Source organism: Chrysemys picta, unplaced genomic scaffold, assembly GCF_011386835.1.
Source record: "Chrysemys picta bellii isolate R12L10 unplaced genomic scaffold, ASM1138683v2 scaf24, whole genome shotgun sequence".
NCBI lineage: Eukaryota > Metazoa > Chordata > Testudines > Emydidae > Chrysemys > Chrysemys picta.
In genome coordinates, this window is record NW_027052731.1 from 259558 (window position 1) to 279135 (window position 19578).

The 19578-nt window shown below is 49.7% G+C and overlaps 1 long non-coding RNA gene across 1 annotated transcript; it reads left to right on the forward strand.

Annotated features, from left to right (window-relative positions):
* The first annotated feature begins 4993 nt into the window (after positions 1-4993).
* LOC135977754 (uncharacterized) lies at positions 4994-18347 on the forward strand. The gene is made up of 3 exons (XR_010595201.1): positions 4994-5112; positions 6490-6608; positions 14362-18347. It is a non-coding gene; the product is annotated as an uncharacterized LOC135977754 (long non-coding RNA).
* The last annotated feature ends 1231 nt before the right edge of the window (positions 18348-19578 follow it).

Below are 19578 nucleotides of genomic sequence, written 5' to 3' on the forward strand. Positions count from 1 at the left end.
CTGGTTCCAGGTTGTGCCTCTGAGGCCTTCAGCAACTCCCGCTCCCTGTTGCAGGTACTGCTCTGGCTCACTGTAAATGGGGAGCTATTGGAAGGGGAAATGGAGCCCCCTGGCACTCAGTGAAAGGGAAAGTGGTGGATTCTCCATCTCTTGAAGTCATTGAATGAAACTAGATGCCTTTCTGGAATGTTTGTGCCCAAAAAGTAACTATTGTCCTATACAGGAAGCCTATGATATGCAGGGGGTTAGATGAGATGCTCTAAAGGTCTCTTCTGGCCATAAAGTGTATTAATTTTGGAAACACTGAGTGTAGCATTGGGAGCAGCCTCTAATGTTTTACTGTCTAACCGGCTTGCTTCCTAGAATGAAGACGCATTGAGTGGGGTGATCCACAGAGAGTAGCTCAAACCTTCAAAATGTCAGGCCAGCAGCAGGATATTAGCACTTCAGGGGATGGGTGGGTGTGGCAGTGACATCACAAAGGCCTTTTGCAGGAGCTCAGCCTATTGGTCAAAGTTGTTAGGGAGGTGGTGACCTCAGAGAGAGATGCTCACATCAGCCAGGCAAAACAGGGGCGCAGGGCCAGGGAAACCTCAGAGACCCCTGTGGCTTTGCTTCAGCAAGTCTCCTTCTCGAGCTCTCTTTGAGGACTGAGAGAGTATTAGGGTTCACATATGTGAGTGTGAGCAGGAGCCTCTTTCGAGTTTTCTCCTTTCCTTTTACCCATTTTACTAGAAAACAGAAGTCCCTGTTGAGAAAGTAAGTGCCTCGGAGAGGTTTGTAACCTGTTCAGTCTGATCCACCTGGTGCCATCTGAATTCTAGGCATGGAAAACACTAGTTTAAGGTGGCAGAATTTTATTCCCTCCCTGGGATTTTGTCCCGTAGAATCACTGGGGATATTAGGAAAACAACAAGGAGTCTGGTGGCACCTTAAAGACTAACAGATTTATTTGGGCATAAGCTTTCGTGAGTAAAAACCTCACTTCTTCGGATGCATAGAGTGAAAGTTACAGATGCAGGCATTATATACTGACACATGGAGAGCAGGGAGTTACTTCACAAGTGGAGAACCAGTGTTGACAGGGCCAATTCAAAAATCAGGGTGGATATAGTCCACTCCCAATAATAGATGAGGAAGTGTCAATTCCAGGAGAGGAAAAGCTGCTTCTGTAGTGAGCCAGCCACTCCCAGTCCCTATTCAAGCCCAGATTAATGGTGTTGAATTTGCAAATGAATTTTAGTTCTGCTGTTTCTCTTTGAAGTCTGTTTCTGAAGTTTTTTTGTTCAATGATAGTGACTTTTAAATCTGTAATAGAATGACCAGGGAGATTGAAGTGTTCACTTACTGGCTTATGTATGTTACCACTCCTGATGTGCGATTTGTGTCCATTTATTCTTTTGCGGAGGGACTGTCCGGTTTGGCCAATGTACATGGGAGAGGGGCATTGCTGGCACATGATGGCATATATGACATTAGTGGATGTGCAGGTGAATGAGTCCCTGATGGTGTGGCTGATGTGGTTGGGTCCTCTGATGCTGTTGCCAGAGTAGATATGGGGACAGAGTAGGCAACGAGGTTTGCTACGGGGATAGGTTCCTGGGTTGGTGTTTCTGTGGTGTGGTGTGTAGTTGCTGGTGAGTATTTGCTTCAGGTTGGGGGGTTGTCTGTAAGCGAGGACTGGCCTGCCTCCCAAGGTCTGTGAGAGTGAGGGATCATTTTCCAGGATAGGTTGTAGATCGTGGATAATGCGCTGGAGAGGTTTTAGCTGGGGGCTGTATGTGATGGCCAGTGGTGTTCTGTTCTTGTTCTTGTTGGGCCTGTCCTGTAGTAGGTGATTTCTGGGTACCCGTCTTGCTCTGTCAATCTGTTTCCTCACTTCCCCAGGTGGGTATTGTAGTTTTACGAATGCTTGATAAAGATCTTGTAGGTGTTTGTCTCTGTCTGAGGGGTTGGAGCAAATTCGGTTGTATCTTAGGGCTTGGCTGTAGACAATGGATCGTGTGATGTGTCTTGGATGGAAGCCGGAGGCATGTAGGTACGTATAGCGGTCAGTAGGTTTCCGGTATAGGGTGGTGTCTATGTGACCATCACTTATTTGTACTGTAGTGTCCAGGAAGTGGATCTCTTGTGTGGACTGGTCCAGGCTGAGGTTGATGGTGGGGTGGAAATTGTTGAAGTCCAGGTGGAATTCTTCAAGGGCCTCCTTTCCATGGGTCCATATGATGAAGATGTCGTCAATGTAGTGCAAGTAGAGGAGGGGCACTAGGGGACGAGAGCTGAGGAAGCGTTGTTCTAAGTCAGCCATAAAAATGTTGGCATACTGTGGGGCCATGCGAGTACCCATAGCAGTGCCACTGACTTGAAGGTATAAGTTGTCCCCAAATCTGAAGTGGTTGTGGGTGAGGACAAAGTCACAAAGCTCAGCCACCAGGCTTGCTGTGGCCTCATCAGGGATACTGTTCCTGACAGCTTGTAGTCCATCCTCATGTGGAATATTGGTATAAAGTGCTTCTACATGCATGGTGGCCAGGATGGTGTTTCCAGGAAGAACATCAATGCATTGTAGTTTCCTCAGGAAGTTGGTGGTGTCTCGAAGATAGCTGGGAGTGCTGGTAGCATAGGGCCTGAGGAGAGAGGCCAAATAGCCAGATAATCCTGCCGTCAGAGTGCCAATGCCTGAGATGATGGGGCGTCCAGGGTTTCCGGGTTTATGGATCTTGGGTAGCAGATAGAATACCCCTGGTCGGGGTTCTGGGGGTGTGTCCATGTAGATTTGTTCCCGTACTATAGCTGGGAGTTTCTTGAGCAGATGGTGTAGTTTCTTTTGGTATTCCTCAGTGGGATCAGAGGATAGTGGCCTGTAGAATGTGGTCTTGGAGAGTTGCCTGGCAGCCTCCTGTTCATAATCTGACCTGTTCATTATGACTACAGCACCTCCTTTGTCAGCCCCTTTGATGATAATGTCAGAGTTGTTTCTGAGGCTGTGGATGGCATTGCGTTCTGTACGGCTGAGGTTATGGGACAAGTGATGTTGTTTGTCCACAATTTCAGCCTGTGCACGTCTGCGGAAACACTCTATGTAGAGGTCCAGTCTGTCATTTCGACCGTCAGGAGGAGTCCACGCAGAATTCTTCTTTTTGTAGTGTTGGTAGGAGGGTTCCTGTGGGTCAGTGCACTGTTCAGTGGTGCGTTGAAAATATTCCTTGAGTCGGAGACGAGGAAAGTAGGCTTCCAGATCACCGCAGAACTGTATCATGTTCGTGGGGACGGTGGGACAGAAAGAGAGTCCCCGAGATAGGACAGACTCTTCTGCTGGGCTAAGCGTGTGGTTGGAAAGATTGACAATGTTGTTAGATGAGTTGAGGGTACCATTGTTATAGCCCCTAGTGGCAGGTATTAGTTTAGATAACTTACAGTCCTTTTTCCTCTGTAGAGAAGTGAAGTGTGCATTGTAAATGGCTTGTCTCATTTTTGTAAAGTCCAGCCACGTGGAAGTTTGTGTAGAAGGCTGGTATTGTATGAGAGTCTCCAGTTCTGAGAGCTCATTCTTGATCTTCTCCTGTCTGCTGTACAGGATGCTGATCAGGTGGTTCCTCAGTTTCTTTGAGAGAGTGTGTGGCACAATCTCTCACCATACTCAGTGTAGTATGTTGATTGCAATGGATTTTTGACCTTCCGTCCTTTTGGTATGATGTCCATCTGTTTGCATTTGGAGAGGAAGATGATGTCTGTCTGTATCTGTGCAAGTTTTTTGTTGAGGTTGATGGATTTCCACTCCATACGGCTAAATTTAGTGCCTTGCATGGTGTCAAGTATCAGGGGGTAGCCATGTTAGTCTGTATCTACAAAAACAACAAGGAGTCTGGTGGCACCTTAAAGACTAACAGATTTATTTGGGCATAAGCTTTCGTGAGTAAAAACCTCACTTCTTCGGATGCATAGAGTGAAAGTTACAGATGCAGGCATTATATACTGACACATGGAGAGCAGGGAGTTACTTCACAAGTGGAGAACCAGTGTTGACAGGGCCAATTCAAAAATCAGGGTGGATGTAGTCCACTCCCAATAATAGATGAGGAGGTGTCAATTCCAGGAGAGGAAAAGCTGCTTCTGTAGTGAGCCAGCCACTCCCAGTCCCTATTCAAGCCCAGATTAATGGTGTTGAATTTGCAAATGAATTTTAGTTCTGCTGTTTCTCTTTGAAGTCTGTTTCTGAAGTTTTTTTTGTTCAATGATAGTGACTTTTAAATCTGTAATAGAATGACCAGGGAGATTGAAGTGTTCACATACTGGCTTATGTATGTTACCATTCCTGATGTCCGACATGGGGACATTAGGGTTTGTCCTTTTCCTTTTACCTTTTCCTCCATCCCTCCTTCCATTCTCTTCATCTCTTACTTCTTTTGTCCTTTCTCTTGTTCCCCTCACACCACCAGGAGTGGTGTGTGTGTGTGTGTGTGTGTGTGTGTGTGTGTGGTGCTGATGGTTCTCTTCTCCTCCCCTTGTGGGGAGTTGATCCAAAACTGTGGGGTTGAAATAGTGCTTGGACCCCACTGACAGTAGATGCTGCCATTGTGTGACTTAGCATTAGTGTCTGGGATGACTTGGGTCAAGATCTCAACCTCCCTGCAACCCACTTCACTGCTGTCAGAATCCCTCCTGCACACCCTGTTAGAGCTGCCTCCCTGCCCAACCTGTGTCACGGTGGAGAAGAGGGTTCTGATTACTTGAGCTGTGGTTTGGAGGTGGAATATCTGTGAAGGGCACTGAGCAGGAGGTAGCAGGAGCTCACCCTACAAGGAGGGGGGTTGGCTCTGGAGGTTTCTAGAAAGGACAAGAAGACTCCATTTTGGGGTTCAGGAGGTGAATTCATCTCTCATTGACGGGCAGGTGCTGGGTGGAAATACTGCTGGTTCCAGGTTCCCTTAATTCCCCCTGATTCCTCGGGGCGTTTGAGTCTCTGACAGGTTCTCGTTCCCTTGCAGCAGGAGGACGTCAGGGCCAAAATGATGCACCAGCTCCGCATCATCCTGCACTTACGCCACGTGCCTGAGACACTGCAGGGGCTGCGCCTCTGAGGCCTTCAGGAACTCCCGCTCCCTGCTGCAGGTACTGCTCTGGCTCACTGTAAATGGGGAGCTAGTAGAAGGGGAAATGGAGCCCCCTGGCCCTCACTAAAAGAGAAAGTGATGGATTCTCCATCTCTTAATGTCATTTAATTTAGACTAGATACCTTTCTGGAATGTTTGTGCCCAAAAAGTAACTATTGTACTATACAGGAAGCCCATGATATGCAGGGGCTTAGATGAGATGCTCTAAAGGTCTCTTCTGGCCATAAAGTGTAGTAATTTTGGAAACACGGAGTGTAGCATTGGGAGCAGCCTCTGATGTTTTACTGTCTAGCCGGCTTGCTTCCTAGAATGAAGACCCATTGAGTGGGGTGATTCACACAGAGTAGCTCAAACCTTCAAAGTGTCAGGCCAGCAGGAGGACATTAGCACTTCAGGGTTTGGTTGGGTGTGGCAGTGACATCACAAAGGCCTTTTGCAGGACGTCAGCTTATTGGTCAAATGTGTTAGGGAGGTGGTGACCTCAGAGAGAGATGCTGACATCAGAGAGAGATGCTGACATGAGGGCCAGGGAAACCTCAGAGACCCCTCTGGCTTTGCTTCAGCAAGTCTCCTCCTTGAGGTCTCTCTTTGAGGAAAGTAAGTGCCTCGGAGAGGTTTGTATCCTGTTCAGTCTGATCCACCTGGTGCCAGCTGAATTCTAGGCATGGAAAACACTAGTTCAAGGTGGCAGAATTTTATTCCCTCCCTGTGATTTTGTCCCGTAGAATCACTGGGGACATTAGTGTTTGTCCTTTTCGTTTTACCTTTTCCTCCCTCCCTCCTTCCTTTCTCTTCATCTCTTACTTCTTTTGTCCTTTCTCCTGTTCCCCTCCCACCACCGGGAGTGGTTTGTGTGTGTTTGTGTGTTGCTGGGGGTGCTCTTCACCTCCCTTTGTGGGGAGTTCATCCAAACCTGTGTGGTTGAAATAGTGCTTGGACTCCACTGACACTAGATGCTGCCATCGTGTGGATTAGCATTGGTGTCTGGGATGACTTGGGGCAAGATCTCAACCTCCCCGGAACCCACTTCACTGCTGCCAGAATCCCTCCTGCCCCCCCTGCTAGAGCCGCCTCTCTGGCCAACCTGGGTGGGGGTGGAGAAGAGGGTTCTGATAACTTGAGCTGTGGTTTGGTGGTGGAACATCTGTCAAGGGCACTGAGAGGGAGGTAGCAGCAGCTCACCCTTCAAGGAGGGGATTTGGCACTGGAGGTTACTAGAAAGGACAAGAAGACTCCATTCTGGGGTTCAGGAGGTGAATTCATCCCTCAGCGGTGGGCAGGTGCTGAGTGGAAATACTGCTGGTTCCCGGTGCCCTTAATTCCCCCTGATTCCTCGGGGCGTTTGAGTCTCTGACAGGTTCTCGTTCCCTTGCAGCAGGAGGACGTCACGGCAAAAGTGATGCACCCGCATCATCCGCCACTTGCGCCAGGTGCCTGAGACACTGCAGGGGCTGTTCCTCTGAGTCTTTCAGCAACTCCCACTCCCTGCTGCAGGTACTGCTCTGTCTCACTGTAAATGGGGAACTAGTGGAAGGGGAAATGGAGCCCCCTGGCACTCACTAAAAGGGAAAGTGGTGGATTCTCCATCTCTCGATGTCATTGAATGAAGACTAGATGCCTTTCTGGAATGTGTGTGCCCAAAAAGTAACTATTGTACTATACAGGAGGCCTATGATATGCAGGGGCTTAGATGAGATGCTCTAAAGGTCTCTTGTGGTCATAAAGTCTACAAATTTTGGAAACACTGAGTGTAGTATTGGGAGCAGCCTGTGATGTTTTACTGTCTAGCCGGCTTGCTTCCTAGAATGAAGACGCATTGAGTGGGGTGATCCACAGAGAGTACCTGTGTCAAGGCTGTATCCCCACTTTGAAGTTTAGGGTACAAATGTAGGGGCCTGCATGAAAACGTCTAAGCTTAACCACCATCCCAAGGCTAATTTCCTCCCCTGGGTAGCCTTGAGAAACCTTTCACCAATTCCCTGGTGAATACAGATCCAAACCCCTTGGATCTTAAAACAAGGAGAAATAAACCATCCCCCCTCCTTCCTCCCACCAACTTCTGGTGAATACAGATCCAACCCTCTTGGATCTAAAAGAAGGAGAAATTAACCATTCCCCTCCTTCCTCCCACCAACTCCTGGTGAATCAAGATCCAAACTCCTTGGATCTTAAAACAAGGAAAAATCAATCAGGTTCTTAAAAATAAGGCTTTTAATTAAAGAAAAAGGTAAAAATCATCTCTGTCAAATCAGTATGGAAATTAACCTTACAGGGTAATCAAACTTAAAGAGCTCAGAGGACTCCCCTCTAGTCTTAGGTTCAAAGTACAGCAAACAAAGATAAACACTCTAGGAAAAGGTACATTTACAAGTTGAGAAAACAAAGGAAAACTAACACGCCTTGTTTGAAATAGGAGAGACTTGTTTAGAAAGATGTGGAGAACCTGGATTGATGTCTGGTCCCTCTCAGTCCCGAGGGCGAACACCCACACAAACAAAGAACACAAACAAAAGCCTTCCCCTCCCCAAGATTTGAAAGTATCTTGTCCCCTTATTGGTCCTTTAGGTCAGATGCCAGCCAGGTTACCTGAGCTTCTTAACCCTTTAGAGGGAAAAGGATTTTGGAGTCTCTGGCCAGGAGGATTTTATAGTACTGTACACAGGACAGCTGTTACCCTTCCCTTTATAGTTATGACAACCTCAAAGCTTCAAAGTGTCAGGCCAGCAGCAGGACATTAGCACTTCAGGGTTTGGTTGGGTGTGGCAGTGACATCACAAAGGCCTTTTGCAGGATGTCAGCTTATTGGTCAAATGTGTTAGGGAGGTGGTGACCTCCGAGAGAGATGCTGACATCAGCCTGGCAGGACAGGAGCACAGGGCCAGGGAAACCTCAGAGACCCTGTGGCTTTGCTTCAGCAAGTCTCCTTCTCGAGGTCTTTCTTTGAGGACTGAGAGAGTATTAGGGTTCACGTATGTGAGTGCGTGCAGGAGCCTCTTTCGAGTTTTCTCCTTTCCTTTTACTGATTTTACTAGAAAACAGATGTCCCTGTTTAGAAGGTAAGAGCCTCCAAGAGGTTTTGGCAGCTGCTCAGTCTGATCCACGTGGTGCCAGCTGAATTCTAGGCATGGAAAACAGTAGTTTAAGATGGCAGAATTTTATTCCATCCCTTGGATTTTGTGCCGTAGAATCACTGGGGACATTAGGGTTTGTCCTTTTTGTTTTACCTTTTCCTCCATCCCTCCTTCCTTTCTCTTCATCTCTTACTTCTTTTGTCCTTTCTCCTGTTCCCCTCCCACCACCAGGAGTGGTGTGTGTGTGTGTGTTGCTGGGGGTGCTCATCACCTCCCCTTGTGGGAAGTTCATCGAAAACTATGGGGTTGAAATAGTGTTTGGACTCCACTGACACTAGATGCTGCCATCCTGTGACTTGGCATTAGTGTCTGGGATGACTTGGGGCAAGATCTCAACTTCCCCGCAACCCACTTCACTGGGTTGCGGGGCCATCAGCAACTCCCGCTCCCTGCTGCAGGTACTGCTCTGGCTCACCGTAAATGGGGAGCTAGTGGAAGTGGAAATGGAGCCTCCTGGCACTCACTAAATGGGAAAGTGATGGATTCTCCATCTCTTGATGTCATTGATTGAAGACTAGATGCCTAACAACACCTAACAAGAGGCAAGATAAATAAAAATCAGATAAACTGTATGGGTTTTATCTTGACCTGCATTCTGATTACCAAGAATCTTCACTCCCCAGGAATGAAGATTATTTAGATAGAATCAATAATACAGAATACGCCATATAAAGCAATTCAGAATCACCATTTACCCTGACTCAATACTTTAAGGAGAAGAACACTCTGATGGCTTGGATACCATCTTATCGGATTCAGTGTTGTTGAAAGCTATGACACTGATAGAAATAGAGCAGACATTTGTCTGACACTTCATCGAGAGGCCTTCGGGAGCCACTGAAGGAAGATCAGTCAATAGGCAGACAAATGTAACTGGGGCCGAGCTGTGCACCCAGCAGGCCAAACATGGTTCCCCACACACCTGGAAATGTGAGTTACGGGTAGGCAATGCGGGGTAATCACGATGGACAAGGAAGCTTTCCTCACCAAGTGAATGATGGACATCGTACTGGAAAAGGGGGAGGGAGGGATGCTGATGCTCTGTGTAATTCAAAACTGAGTAGGCTAATGTACATTCATGCCTGGCAATAACTGAGGGAACATTGTTAGGGGGCTTATTCCTTCACCCTCTCACTTCCCTGGTCCTTCTCGCATGAACAGAGAGTAACAATACCCAAAGTCCGAAGGTGCAAACAATTCGATGAACTTCCAGGAAGCATGATTCCAGTTTCCTTCTCAATCCAAGATACGCAACTTCAGCTACGTGAATAGCATAGCTGAAGTCGAAGTATCTTGGATCGAATTACCTGGGGTCCAGACAGCGCGGGATCGGTGGCCGTGGCTCCCCCGTCAACTGCACTACCGCCGCTCACTCTGGTGGAGTTCCGGAGTCGACGGTGTGCACGTTCGGGGATCGATATATCGATCCCAGATAAATCGATTGCTACCCGCCGATACGGCGCGTAGTGAAGACGTACCCTAGTGTCCCCCTTCCCAGCTCTGACACCACAGAGCCTTGCCTGTGTCCCTGTTCCTGTTCCCATTCCCTGTTCCCATTCCTGCCCTTAGCAAAACATGATCCCAATTCCCCCACCCACAGTCTCTGTTCCCATTCCCCCCTTACTTCCTGATTGACTGCAGACTATATAGTAAAACTTGAGTTCTGCTTAGCTAGGGTTACCATATTTCAGCAAGCAAAACAGAGGACGGGAGGAGCCCCGCCCCTGTCCCTCCCACTTCCCACCCCCCAGAACCCCCAACCCTCCCCCCGTTCCTTGTCCCCTGACTGCCCCCTCCTGGGACCCCTGCCCCTAACTGCCCCCCAGGACTCCACCCCCTATCTAAGCCTCCCTGCCTCTTGTCCCCTGACTGCCCCAACCCTTATCCACACCCCCACCCCCAGACAGACCCCTGGGACTCCCACGCCCCATCCAACCACTCCCCACCCCCTGACAGCCCCCCCCCCAGAACTCCCAACCCATCTAAACCCCTCTGCTCCCTGTCCCCTGACTGCTCCGATCCCTCTCCCCACTCCTGCTCCCTGACAGCTCCCCCCCAGAACTCCCAACCCCCCACCCCTCCCGCTCCTTGTCCCCTGACTGCCCCCTCCTGGGACCCCTGCTCCTAACTGCCCTCCAGAACCCCACCTCCTACCTAAGCCTCCCTGTTCCTTATCCCCTAACTGCTCCTTCCTAAGACCCCCCCCAACTGCCCCCCAGGACCCTACCCCCTACCTGTACCCTGACTGCCCAAAACTTTCTCCACTCCCCCCAAAAAGCCCCCCCCTGAACTCCCGACCCCCCCCCCACCGTTTCTTGACTGCCCCCTCCAGAACCTTCCTGCCCCCCTGGCCCCCTTACCCTGCTGCTCAGAACAGGGTGTTGGGCTCTGCGCGAGCCGGAGATGTGGCTGCGCTCCCCAGCACAACACACAACGCGGTCCCTGGCCCTGCACAGTGCTGCTGGAGCCGGGCGCGGGGCTGCCGGGGAGGAGCTGCCGGCTCAGAATGCAGGGAGGGAGGGAGGAGGAGGAGCTCCTCTACAGCTGCTCCGGAGTCCAGCCCGTGACTTTCCTGCAGCCCTCCCAGCCGCTCGCTCTGCTCTGCCGGGGGGGGGGGGAATCCCGGACATTTTGAGTGATTTACAAATTCCCCCCGGACGCTATTTTTAGCACAAAAAGGAGGACATGTCCGGGTAAATCCGGACGAATGGTAACCCTAGCCGACCCAGGCTGGAGACGCGCCTCCTCCCCCCACACCCTCCTTACCTGCTTCAGGCTTCCCGTGAATCAAATATTCGTGGGAAGCAGGGGAGGGGGCGGAGTTGGGGCGGGGACTTTGGGGAAGGGGCAGAGTTGGGGCGGGGGGGCATGGGCGGGGCCCCGTGGAGTGTTCTCCTTTTGGAGGCTCAAAATATGGTAACCCTAGGGTCGGCCCGCCCAGCACTGCCAGTCCCCGGCCCGGCCCCCGGCCGAGCACCTCCGGCCCGCCCAGCACTGCCGGCCCCCGGCCGAGCACCTCCGGCCCGCCCAGCACTGCCGGCCCCCGGCCGAGCACCCCCGGACCAGCCTCGCCGACCGCCGGCCCCCGAGCCCCCGGCCCGGCCGACCTCCGTCCCCCAAGCCCCCGGCCCGGCCGACCTCCGTCCCCCGAGCCCCCGAGCCGCCGGCCCCCGAGCCCCCGGCCCGGCACCGCTGGCTCCCGAGCCCCCGGCCCGGCACCGCTGGCCGCCGGCCCGCATGTCCCGATTTTCCCGGACATGTCCGGCTTTTGGGGATTTCCCCCCGGACGGGGATTTGGAGCCCAAAAAGCCGGACATGTCCGGGAAAATCCAGACGTATGGTAACCCTACTCTATGCACGGTAAGAGAAGGGACAAAGGAAGCAGCCATTAAACAGAAGACTAGATCCTGGATGAAATTTGGCCAGTAAGACTGTTGAGAGCTTTGCTTTGAATGTAACACAATTTGTTAAGTTAGGCGCCAATTGTGTTTTATCGTCATTTTTCTTCTAACCATTTTGGACGTTTATGCCTCCTTACTTGTATTCACTTAAAATCACTCTCTTTGTAGTTAATAAACTTGTTTAATTGTTATATCTAATCGAGTGTGATTAAATTGAAGTGTCTGGGAAACTCAATTTGGTGTAACAAATTGTGCATATTATTTCTTTTAAAGAAATATGGACTTTTTATGAATTTGTCTTGTGCAGAGAGGGCTTGGCATTACAGGACAGATATTGCTGGGGGAACACCCTGAAATATAACCAAGGTGTGGCTGGCTGGTAGGATTGCCAAATTTCTAATCACACAAAACAGAACACCTCTGCCCTGTCCTCTCTCTTCTTCGAGGCCCCGCCTATGCCCTGCTCCTTCTCCGAGGCCCCGCCTCTGCTTGCTTCATGCCCCTCTCCAATCGTTGCTCACTCTTCTTCACCCTCATTCACTTTCACCGGGCTGGGGCAGAGGATTGGAGGGGGAGGCGAGGACTCTGGCCTGGGGGGTGCAGGCTCTGGGGTGGGGCCAGGGATGAGGGGTGCGGGGTTCCAGCTGCAGTTACTGCAGCTGCGAGGAAGCAGCTGCCAAGACCCTGCAGCCTCTGGGCACATGGGTGGTCCTGCAGCTCTACACATTGGTCACTGTACCCTCTACACATTGGAGCACTTAGGGGCCACAGGGACTTAGTGGCCACTTCTAGGAGCCACGTGGCGCTGGGGCAGGCAAGAAGCCTGCCTTAGTCCCAAGCCCCTGCTGCACCGCCGACTGGACTTTTAACAGTCCACCAGAGCCACCAGGGTCCCTTTTCGACCAGGCGTTCTGGTGGAAAACTGGCTGCCTGGCAACCCTACTGGCTGGCTGCTGCACACACACAGACGTAGCTGGGAGGGACTTGCATGCTGGAGGCTGTTTGTGAGCAGTCCTGACTGGTGCGTACAGCAGCAAAGCAGTGAAAAGGGAACCCCAGGTTAGGGGGAAAGGGTGACACAGCTACGCACTAGTCTAGATTGTCCCCTGGGTATGTCACACCTGCCTTCTGCAGGGTTTTGTGACTCACAGTCTAAGGCGTCAGTCTCTCCCCCATTTGTTGTGCAGGAGCTCAGGCGCCTAACTCAGGCTTTGTGAATCCCAGTGATTTTTCTAGGTGCCTAGAAGTGAAGTGTTGTGACGCTCAGCATCACTGTGCCTAACTCCTGTTGTGTATTCAGACCGTCGGGCCAACGTCCCTTTGTGGAGCTGGACCTAATCTCATTTTGTAATGGCAGCACAATATCATAATCTTGTGCTTAGAGTTTAGACATGGAGCCCTGGGTGAACTTGATTTTCTCTGTGAACTGCTGCATGTGAATCAGATTAAAGCAAAGTGGCAGCACATCACAAGTCAAATCAGCTTTAAGGAAACCCACGAAACCAAAAGAAGGGGTTACTCTCCTGTGCAGTAACTGTAGTTCTTCTAGAGGGTGTGTCCCTAGGGGTGCACCACACTGGGCCTGCGTGTGCCCCTTGTGCCCTGCATCTAGGCCAGTGGCTCTCAAACTTTTGTACTGGTGACCCCTTTCACATAGCAAGCTTCTGAGTGCGACCCCCTCCCCTATAAATTAAAATTTATTTTTTTTAAATTAACCATTATAAATGCTGGAGGCAAACCGGGATTTGGGGTGGAGGTTGACAGCTCACAACCTCCCATGTAATAACCTCGCGACTCCCTGAGGGGTCCTGACCCCAGTTTGAGAACCCCTGGTCTAGGCCATATCAGGCTGCATGGCCAAACAGTCCGCTGAGTTCCTTCTGCACCACCAAGTCTGAGCAGAAACTCTGAAGCAGAGGGGAGGCGGACGGGTAGTGGGGCATCCAGAGGGGGACACATCTCAAAGAACTACAGTTACTACACAGGGGGAGTAACCCCTTTTTCTTCTTCAAGTCCTATCCCTACTACCGCTCAGGGTGATTTCTGAGCAGTATCCCCAGTAGGAGGAAGAAGCTTTGGAATGGAGTCCAGAACAGAAGAGAAAATTGCGTTGCTGACTGCAGCATCAGACCTGGAGACATCGACTAATGCATAGTGTCTAGCGAAAATATCTACTGAAGACCACATATCGGTCCTGCAGCTGTCTGAAATGGGCACATTTTAAAGTAGATCTATAGATGTAGACTGTGATCTGGTTGAATGTGCCAAAATACTGATAGGGAGTGTAATGGCGACAGCTTGGTATCAAGTTGTGATTCAAAAGTCTCTGGATGGAAATGACAAATCCCTTAAATCTATCTGCAATCAAAATGAATAGTCTATTGGATTTGTGAAATGGTTTAGTTCTGTCGAGGTAGAAGGCTTCTGCCCTCCTGACATCTGGAGTGTGGAGAACTGTCTCCTGGTGGGAAGTATGTGGTTTTGGGAAGAAAACTGGCAGCTATATGGTCTGATTCAGGTGAAAATTGGAAGTCACGTTAGGGAGAAAGCTGGGATGCAGTCGGAAGGAGACCTTCTCCTTGTGAAACATTGAAAGGGGGTGTGGGGAGGGGCTGCCATGAATGCACCAATCTCGCTGACTCTGTGAGCTGAGGTATAAGTATGAAAGGGATTTTTGAGCCATTGGTGATCCACTGAATCTCTGTTTGTTTGCAGGAGTGTAGATGCCCAAAGTGCATAATATGGTCCTGGAATCTTTAAGGGGATTTAATGACTTGTCAGTGTTCTCTGCAAACAACTTTCATCTGCCAAATTGAAGAGCCTCAACTGTATTCTGAATTTCCCTGGGGAAGCCAGACAATATCAGCCAGGAAGCCCGGCACAGAACTGCCGCCACAGAGATGCAGTGTCTGTATCATCAAGAGCTGCCTGCAAAGACATTCTTGCCAACAACTGACCCTCAGCAACAATTGCCTGGAATTGTTCTCTTTGATCCGAGTGAAGGCATTCAATAAATGACTCAAATTATGTATAGTTGGTAAAGTATTTGGCCATAAATGCTGGGTAATTTGCATAGAGGAATTGCAGCATAGCTGATGAATAGGCCTTCCAGCCTAGTGGGGTCCAGATGCTTTTGGTCTCTGTCATATGGGGTGGATTTGTAATGGTGTTCACCACATCAACAAAGAGAGGTTGGAAAACAGCAATTCAGAGTCCTTGGAGGGGACATAGTATTATTTGTTAGCCCTCCTACAAGTGGGTGTCACCGTAGCTGGGATTTGCCAGATGGTTCTAGTGGGTTCCCATAGAGCCTCATTAATGGGAAAGGTGACTCCTGATGGCGTCACAGAGTGCAGAATATCCAGCAGCTTGTGTTGGAGTTCTCCAAGTTCTTCCAGTGGTATCTGCAGATTCTGGCACTGGCTTAATGTGGTCCTGGAACTGGCAAAAATCATGAACTAGCAGAAAGGCATCAGGGCCTCATCTGGGAAGGAGGTCTGAGATGTGGCTTCTTTGTCTGCCCTGGACTGCTGTTCCTGAAATGTTTCCTCTTGCTGCTGGGGAGGGGAAGTTTGGGTCTCCCTGTCATCCCAATGGGATGGGGCTGGGACCTAGAGAACTGCTGACAATAGGCAGTATAGGGATTCCAATATGTCCCTTGAGGCCATTACTGGGAAGGGGGTAGCATCCGGAGCTGCTCCCACCAGGATCGATGAGGTCCCAAAACATCTCCCCTGCCCCTTCGGGAAAGGGGTGTGTGTGTGTGAGGATGCTTTGGAGAACCTTGCACAAAAAGAGAGGAGGTAGAGGGAAGGTCATCTGGAGCAGCTCCCAGAGAATGGGACTGGCGGGACAATGGCACCGGGGAGGCAAAGGGATCTGGAGATGGGGGATTCTCGATACCGAAAGGTGCTCTGTGGCTGCTACCAACAGAGACTGAGGTTCAGCACTCATCACCAATTCCTTTTGTAGTCTGACGTCCTGAGGTACCGAGAGCTTTTGTGGTACCGAGAGGTGTCTGTCCTTTTCTGATGGCAATGGAGTCCTGGGGTGCCACGGGGCTGGTGCAGATGAGGTTGAAGGCTTTCATGGTACCTCAGCAGTTGGTAAGGATATTGAGAGTGGAGTCTGAGATGACAGTACTGCTCCTTCTTGTTTGGTGCTACCAGGGTCTTCCCAGAGCTCTGGTTGGACTTAGAATCGTGGCATTTTCCCATGTCCACCATATTGGAGGAGCCTCTTCCACCTTGAGGAAAACCTCTCAGAGGCTGTAGATCTGGCTGGAGTGAATTCTTTTTGTGGAGGAACCCCTGGGAAGGGCACTAGATCTGCTCTTCTGGGAGACTTCAGAGGAAGGCTCTGAGAATTTCTCCTTCCCAGAAGAATGCTGAGCTGAGGTGGAAGGGCCCTATTTGCCCCTGGTAACTGACGTCCAGGGGTTTCCTGACCTGACTCAGGAGCAGGCTGGAGGGAATTCTCCATCATAAGGTGTCAAAGTTTGACTGCCTGGTTCTTCCCAGCCCCATAGTTCAGGCCTAGGCATACATTGCACTTCTGCAGCATGTATGATTCACCCAGGCATCTTTACAAGAGAGGCAGCATTTGAGCTGAATGAAGCGGACATGCCCCTTACAGGGGAGTCTGTGATGGATCCCGCACTTTCTCTTCTTGTGAGGGTGTTCAGGGCGCCATTTCTCGCCCCTGATCTGGGGTATTAACTGTCCCACTAGTATCCCAGAAAAGGGAGTGGAGAGGGAGGGACCCCAGCCCGACCTCTACTCCGGGTCCCAGCCCAGGGGCCCTTGGTATAGTGGCAAACCACTTGAACTAGTGATTCCTTCCCCTGGGCTACTCTCCTCTCTGGCCCTTCAGCTTGTGGAGCTTCCTGCCCTCTCTCTGCTTGGGCTAAGTTTCTCCCAACCCCTTGTGTCTGTGGAGTTCCTCTGCTCGGTACAAGCTGGGTTTCCCTTTACCAAGGGTCTTGGGCTTCTGGTCCGCCACTGCACTTTTCCAAACTCTCCTCTGCCTCCCTTCAAACTGCTCTCTGCTCCAACAACAAAGCACTCTGCTTCAGTTCCTCCAACTGTCTGATTGAAGCAGGGGGGGTTTTATCAGGTGACTGGCTTCAGGTGCTCTAATTGGTCTAATTGGCTTCAGGTGCACTAATTAAACTGTAGCAGCGTCTCTTCCCTCTACAGGAAATATGGTTCTCAACATCCTGGGGCTTCCATATAGCCCATCTATCACTCTCCTGCTGCCATCTGGCCATGCTGTATCACAATATATATACCTTTATTTTCTATCAAATGGAGAACAAATACCTAACAAACTGACTAATAAAAAGATACAAGCTACTGTGGTAGATCAGAAGCAGATATACTTGGGGGATGGTTTGCACGCGCAACCTGATATTGCCTTGTCAAGGCTGATTCCCCATTCCGGCACTTTGAGTGCAGAGGGTGGGGGCCCGCAAGGATTTTAAAAGTTAATACTGGCCACTCCAGGCTTCTAAACTCCCAAGGTTACAGTTTCTCTCTGACCTTGGCTTGGTAAACACTGCCATCAACCAAATGCAAAACCCTTTTTGGAACCCAAGAAGACACCCTTGGGAATTCCTTCTGGTGAGGTACCCTCAAGCCCTTTCACCTCCGCCCCCTTTGGGGAAGAGCTGAGAAAGAAAACAAAGGAAATTAGCTGTTGCCACCAGTTAATTAAACATGTGCACAAATCTCTTAGGACACCAAAAATCCAATCATGTGCTATACAACAGCGCTTCTGGGATTATCCGTTTCAGTCTAACATCTCTTTCTACCTTCTTCAGACTCACTCTTTTCAGCCGCCTCTATGAATTTCTCTTTTCTAAAGTCTTTGTAGTCTTCTTTGATCTTCACACAAGTTCCTTTGCACAGTGTTCTGTATTCTTTGCCCATTTTTCCTTCTAATTTCATGCGCACCGTCCTTGCCATCAGATTCACAATTTCCTCACTGATCCTCTGCTTGCATCCCAACATTTTCAATGCTTTTCCCTTCTTAGCTGCTGAGATTAGCTGTGAGATAAACTATTCAGAGGCCTCATCGATGTCCTTGTTGACCTTTATACTCAAGGTTCATTTCACTCACTTCCTGTACAAATGCCTCTTCGTTGAAGTGCCATTTTTGCTTCAGTTTCTGGCTATCTCTCAACTTCATAGACATTGTCAACACATATTTTGAGCGGAACATATTTTGAGCGGGCTGATCCTGTGAAAATGATTCGTTCTCGTATTGTCGCTACATCATTAAAGATTCTTCTGGTATCCGTCTTTATATAATCAATCTGATTCAGTGCGACTCCATCCAGATGTTTCCTTGTCCACTGCCGACAAGGTTCTTTTTCAAATATTGTGTTCATTATGTGGAGATGGTTTGCCTCTCCGAATGCAACCAGACAATCATTTCTTACACCTTTACTGAATTTTCTCACATACTTTTCTTTTTCAATCTTTTTTCCACTTACTATTGCATTGAAGTCCCCTTGGATAATTGTGTAGGTGGATCTTTTCTGCATTACCTCCTCCAGCTCTTCGTAGATATGGTCCATTTCTTCATCTTCCTCTTGCTGCGTGGGAGCATACACCTGAATAATTTGAATCGTTCTCCTTCATTTTATCTGAAGCGTGAGACCTGCTATTTGGGGTGACACGATGTTGCCGCTAACTATCCTTGGAACTGTTTCTTTCCTGACAATGACTCCTACACCGCCAATCCTTGCTCTATTGTCAAGTGATCTTCCTAGGAATACTTGCTCTCAGCTTTTCCATTGTGCAATGAGGTCTTTTATTCTTGTGTCAGAGGGGTAGCCGTGTTAGTCTGGATCTGTAAAAAGCAACAAAGAGTCCTGTGGCACCTTAAAGACTAACAGATGTAGTGGAGCATAAGCTTTTGTGGGTGAATGCCCACTTCATCAGATGCATGTCTTTTATTCTTGTTTCACATAACCCTATGACCTCGGCTTTTATTGATTTTCTGACTTCAATGTAAATGTCAATATATGAATCGGATGACAGTGTTCTTGTGTTGTGACTTGCAACAAATAGTTAGACTAGCCTCTGTTTTTCGTCCTGTGTTATCCCAGGTCAGGCTGACGCATGAGTCTGAGCTGTTTTCCAGTTTATTCTGCATTGTGTGGCTTGTTTGGCAGGAGAATCTTGCAGCAGTGCATTCGGGGTGCCAACCCTTGTGTCCTGTAGCTGCGGTACCCCCTCCACTTTGGCCAGGTTGCCCTAGCTTAATAGAGGTATGGTCAGACTACCTACTACCCTGGAGGCTAGCTCAACACCATCTCAGCTTGGTAAGACCTGCCACAGCATATGCTCTGCCGTACTTCAAACCCCTTTCACCCTCACACCAATGCTGAAGTAGGGAGGCAGGATTTTTGGGGGGGGGCCCTCATGCCCTTCCCAAATGGGAGAGCTTAATTCTCAGCACTCTACATTCAGCATTTTCTGATTTGCTGTCAAGAGGACCCCTGCCCCCAACACAGACAGACAAACTTAACGGTGCCCCCTTCAATCCCTGCCCTCAGTGGTCCCTCAGGGAGATTGCATTACTTTACCCTCCCTCCACCTCTGCCAACCAGCATCAAGTATCTCCCAGCTCAATGGTGCTACTCAGGCACCGCCAGGGTCCATGGGATGTTATGAATGGGAGCACTGATCTGGAGCTCAGTAAGGCACAGAGACAAGGGCAGTTAGGTGGAGGAGCTGTGAGGTGCTGCCATATTCCCAGTTCCTATTGCCATCCTCACAGGGGCAGAATCGCTACTGGTCCCCCAGAATAGCTGTGTCTCATTTATGATGATAAACAGATATCTGCCTACACTATCCGCAAATCCTGAACCAGCAATCACAGTCCTCGGTAAACACCCACATCAGGAATGTGACAGAGCAATGA